Raw genomic sequence first — 5,840 nt, forward strand, 5'->3', positions numbered from 1 at the left:
CACTGCCAGGGATGGAGCATTCACAACTTCCCTGGGCAACCCATTCCAGTGCCTCACCACCCTAACAGGAAAGAATTTCTTCCTTCTATCCAATCTAAAATTCCCCTGTTTAAGTTTTAACCCATTACCCCCTGTCCTATCACTACAGTCCCTAATGAAGAGTCCCTCCCCCTGCTCTACCCCTGTCCATCAGTTCTGTAGCCCCATCATAGAAGGCCACCAAATTGGTCGGGCAGGATTTCCCCTTAGTGAAGCCATGCTGGCTGTCACCAAGCACCTTGTTGATTTTCATGTGCCTTTGCATGCCTTCCAGGAGAATCTGCTCCAAGATTTTGTCAGGCACAGAGGTGAGACTGACTGGTCTCTAATTCCCCGGGTCATCCATTTTCCCCTTCTTGAAAATGGGGGTTATATTTCCCTTTTTCCAGTCATCGAGAACTTCACCTGACTGCCATGATCTTTCAAATATAGTGGACAGTGGCTTAGCAACTTCATTCACCAGCTCCTTCAGGACCCATGGATGGATTTCATCACGTCCCAATGGACTTGTGCACATTCAGGTTCTTAAGATGGTCTCGAACCAGATCCTCTCCTACAGTGGGCCTGGGGTCATCATTCTCACAGTCCCTGCATCTGCCTTCCAAGACTTGGGTGGTGTGGCCAGAGCCTTTGCCGAGAAAAAGAAGTCATTCAGAACCTCAGCCTTTTCCAAATCCCGTGTAGCCAGTTCTCCTGATAGCTTCCAGAGGGGGCCCACATTGTCCCTAGTCTGTCTTTTATTTGCAGTGTACCTACAGAATCCCTTCCTGTTATCTTTCACATCCCTAGCCAAGTTTAATTCTAACCGGGCCTTACCTTTCCTAACCTGGTCCCTACCTTCCCAGACAACATCCCTGTATTCCTCCCAGGCTGCCTGTCCTTGCTTCTACTTTTTAAAAGCTTCTTTTTTTCCCCCTCAAATTTTCCTCAGCAGCTCCTTATCTGTCCAAGGAGGTCTCCTGGCCCTCCTGCTGCACTTCCTTCTGGTTGGGATGCAACACTCCTGAGCTTGCTGCAGGTGATCCTTGAACATCAACCAAGAGTCTTGGCCCCCCCTGCCCTCTAGGGCTATTCCCCATGGAACCTTCCGAAGCAGGTTCCTGAAGAGGCCAAAGTCTGCTCTTTTGAAGTCCAGGGCAGTGAGCTTGCTGCACGCTCTTCTCACTGTCCTGAGGATCTCAAATTTGACCATCTCATGATCACGACAACCAAGGCTGCCCTGGAGCATCACATTCCCAACCAGCCTTTCCCTGTTGGTGAGCACGAGGTCAGGCATGGCTTCTCTCCTGTCAGCTCCTTTATTACTTGCAGAAGGAAGCTGTGTCTTCCACACAATCAAGGAACCTCCTGGATTGCTTGTGCCGGGTAGTACCGTCCCTCCAACAGATGTCAGGATGGTTGAAATCCCCCATGAGAACAAGGAACTGCGAGCGTGAGGCTTTTCCTGTCTATAGAGTGCTTCATCCAGGTTCTCCTTGATCAGGCGGTCTGTAACAGATCCCCACAGTGATGTCTTCCATAGCTGTTCTCCCTTTAACCCTGACCCACAAACTCTGTTGACTGCTCACCTGTCCCCAAACAGAGTTCCATATTCTCCAGCCTATCCCTAACGTAAATAGCAGCTCCTCCCCATCTGCCAGGCTTGTCTTTTCTAGAGAGCCTCTAACCTTCCATTTCAACACTCCAGTCATAGGAGCCATCCCACCACGTCTGTGATGCCTATTATATCATACCCCTGTAGACGTGCACACATCTCTAATTCCTCTTGTTTGTTCCCCATGCTACAGGCATTTGTATAGAGGCATCTGAGCCAAGCTCCAAATGAAGCCAGGTCATTGGCTGGAGAGGCCGGAATATCTCTACATTGCTCCAAGCATTTATTATAGGTGCTGGCAACTGACTGGGTGTGTTGGGATGGAATGATGCCCCCCTCCCCCAACACACGTGGTTTAAAGCCTCCTTGACCAGTCTGGCAAGCCTCCTACCAAAACCACTCTTCCTAGACCAGTTCCACCAGCCCCCAGTAGACCTGGCCTGCTAAACTAGGTCCCTTGTTCAAGACACCCAAACCCCTGACTATGGCACCACCCTTCTAACCATTTATTAACCTGCCCAATCCTCCTAGCCTTTTTAGGGTCCTCCTCTTTATCCTGGAGAATTGATGAAAAGACTATCTGAGCTGCAGAGCCCCTAACCACTTCTCCCAGGGCTCTGTAGTCCTTCTTTATGTTCTCCAGGCTAAAGCTGTCTATATCGCTAGCCCCCACATGGATCACTAGAAGAGGGTAATAGTCAGTGGGACTTACTAGAGCAGGCAGCCTCTCTGCCACATCCCTGATCAGTGCCCCTAGTAGGCAACACACCTCTCTTGAGACCGGGTCAGGCCGACAGATGAGTGCTTCTGTGCTTTTCAAAGTAGAGTTCCCCACTGCTACGACCTGCTGCTTTTTTCTAGCAGCACCAGTAGAGATCTTCTTTAGCAGTGCACCAGCCGGTTGTTTCTGGCGTGAGTTCGTTTCCTTATCATACCCCTGCAGGGCAGCAAAGCGGTTCTGGGCGGGGCAACAGGTTTAGGAGGAAGCCCCTTGCCTTTAATTGTCCTTTTCCTCCTTTTTTTGTTGTTGTTGTGTTTGTTTTTTTTTGTTGTTGTTGTTTGGTGTTTTGTTTTTTGTTGTTGTTGTTGCTGTTTCCCAGCTTCCTGGGTTAACGGCCTCCTTCATCCCTCCATGAGCTGCAGTGGACTCCCCTGCACAGTCTGGGCCAGGAGCAAGCATTTCTGCTTCCTCTCAGCTTCCCTGACATCTTTCAGCCTATTGACAGCGTCCCGCAGCTCAGGCACGTGCTGCAGGAGGACCTCCACCAGGGAGCACCGAGTGCAGCCCTGCCCATTGTGCACCCTCCCCTCACCAGACCAGTGCAGGCACTCTCTGCACCCCGAGCTCTGCACTGCAGCCTCCCCTCTCATCTCCTCTGCCTGGGTGCCTACGCTGCCACCGCCGGGGCAGCCAGAGCAGAGCTCCCAGAACCGGGCCCTGCTCATGCAGCGAGCGCTCACCATCACGCGCGCACTGCCTCCACCCGCCCTGTTCGCCGCGCTCCCTGGGGCAGGCTTTTACCCGCGCAGGGCTGGTGCCGCCCCTCCTGGCTCCGCCCCGTGTGAGTCCCTGCTCGCCTCAGCTGAGCTGCCGGCTCCCGGGCAGGTCCTGTCGAGGACTTGAGGCTCCCTCGGTGACTCTCGCTGCTCTGAGTCGAGGCTCCTGGACGCTGATCTCCCCCCGCTCCGGTGCTGAAGGCGTCCTCTCTCGAGCTGCTCACCTCAGCAATTGACCCAGTCTCCCCACCTGAGACAAATGGCTGTAAGTTACTTGGCTTTCCTGCCAGGAAATGAAGAATCCCATGGGGATCTGCATCCCCTTCCCTCTCCTCCGGAGGTGACTCGGAAGAGGGGATGGATCAATCTGGTTCAGAGCATGTGTTCAGAGACTTCCCAGCAGAGCCCTCGTAAGCTGCCGGTGTGATGCTCAGAGTGGGTCTCTGGCAATTCAAAACTGTGGTGATTAATTTTATTATGTGCAGAATAAAATTGTGTGCAGAATACTTTTGAAGGTAATACTTAAAACAGCAGCAAAAAATTACTATATCCCACAAACGGGTGTGCGCAGTAGTTTGGGAACTCAACACCCATTTGTAACTCTTCTATTTTCTCTCTATATGCTATACATCCCTTGAAACTCATTTTATTTATTTAACTAGTAAATAAGATGGGTACATGTAAGTGCCACAGTAGGGTTTGTGTCTATATGCTAAGCCCTTCCCACATTCAGGAGTGAGTCCTCATCCATACTGCCATTTGGGAACAGTCCTGTTTAGGACTGTGGAATGGGACCATGCTGGGACCTGGCTCCCCCTGCTCTCTTGGGATGGCCTAGTCTGCTCTTCTGCTGGAGTCTAGATAAGCATCTATAAGGAGATAAATTTTTTCCCTCTTATTTTAGACCAGTATTTGGCACTCTCGTACTCTGAATGCTTTAATGTTTTATCTAACATTGCCTTCATAGCCTATCAAATGCATTATACACAGAGAGGAGGTCATCTTCTTGCTATGTAATATGTAGTAGTGAATAAATTCAAAAGAAAATAGGTTTTGCAGACAAAATGGACTTTATCAAAATAAATATAGAAATGAGGCCAAATGTTCATATAAAACCAAATAAATATGGCTGTTAATTATCAGCAAAGCAGTAGTTTGCACATGTTGATAATTATTGAATAAATATACTAAGATTTCAGTGTAATCAGCTCTCAGTTGACAGTGAATGCCGTGAACCAGTTTATATAAAATACAGATTATCCCCTGTTGTATTTTAATTTATCTTAATTTTATAGCCAGGTTTTTCAGATTAATAGTTCCTCTCTTGTCTCCAGTTAGTATTTGGACGCACAACAAATTTTACCTGTGTCTGACATGCTGTATTTTCTGTTTTATTCTGCTTCCAAGTTCACATTCACCACTGATAATCTCAGAGATCCTAATAGCACCCCAGAATCTAAACATGATCAGAGAAGATAATAATCTTCCAGTGCTTTTATAGGGTTGCTCATAACTCATTATTTTGAAAGAATTAAAATAATTGCTATTTTTTTGAATCAGGATGCACATTACTGAAAGAAGAAGGAAGGATTTTACATCTGATTTTGGAGCAGTCGTGTATTGATAGTCGATATTTAATAATTCTGATTTTTATTCTCTAAAATATTTTAGTATCTGTGTCTATGATATGCTCAATCTTCATTGCTGGGCTGTTTTTTTCTTCAGTATTTGTATTTAGGTTAGGGAGATATGCTGCCTCCGCAATAGGTGGTAGAGCATGAATCTGTAGGCTGTAGTATCTCCTCACCGTTTTTCCAAAACAATTCCTTTCCATCTGTGATTTCATGTGGTTTGATGTTAGTGCTATAGATTTGTTCCAGAGGATGAGATGAATAAGGCAAGGCATGTTTTACATAGTGAGTTGTTCAAAATGGAATAACAGTATTTGTGGAACATTTTGCTTGGCAAGTTTTCTTGAAGAATGCAATATTACAAATGGCTTGGCCTTTGACCTACAAGTTTGGCTCAGTATTTGGCAAGTACTACTACTTTTAAATACTGTGGAGCCAAAGAAAGGGGGAAATTGTATATTTAAATATCTCTGCTAAATACTGTGGTGTTTAGAACACCAGATGCCATTTATGCACATTGTATAAAATGAAGAGCAGCCGGATGTTTTGCTTCCTAACTGCTCAATGTCAGTTCCGTATGTTTCATAGGAAGCAGGATGCCATGAGCGGCAGGGTGTGCTTCTTAGTTGTTTAAACAAAGTTGTCAAAGCACAAGTCCAAGGCTTTTCCACCATCAAATGCTTCCTACTTCTTGCACCCATGTGTAAATGATTGTGTGGAAAAATACTAAATGGGGTTTTGAAGAACTGGTCAGGCAGCTGTCACAGTAGCAAAGCAGACAGGAGTTAGCTACACAGAGTGACAGTAGCTGATACACGGGATTGTTAAGGGCCTAGAAGAGGAGAGTAGGAAGCCTGTACTTGAGGCAGTCAAAAAGAAAGAGTTAAGTGGGGTTTCAAATCCTTCGTGGTACGCCTACCACCAAGTGCCCGGCAGCAGTGCTTGTTGGGTGAGACACCCTCGTTTCCTGCACTGTTCCTCATTCCTATCTCTGCGAGAACCTGGTCTCAAAAGGAAGGAAAATTAAAATACATGTGCTACATAAAGAAGACAAAGACTGCTATTAGAGAGTGGTTTGC

The 5,840-nt window shown here is 47.0% G+C and overlaps 1 protein-coding gene across 1 annotated transcript in view; it reads left to right on the forward strand.

The window, feature by feature from the left end:
• PRKAR2B (protein kinase cAMP-dependent type II regulatory subunit beta) overlaps nt 1-5,840 on the forward strand; it is an 87,059-nt gene that overhangs the window by 41,997 nt on the left and 39,222 nt on the right. The gene's annotated exons all lie outside the window — the stretch shown is intronic.

Source organism: Pezoporus occidentalis, unplaced genomic scaffold (genome assembly GCF_034315485.1).
Source record: "Pezoporus occidentalis ecotype Australia unplaced genomic scaffold, CSIRO_AGI_Poc_V1 ctg56, whole genome shotgun sequence".
NCBI lineage: Eukaryota > Metazoa > Chordata > Aves > Psittaciformes > Psittacidae > Pezoporus > Pezoporus occidentalis.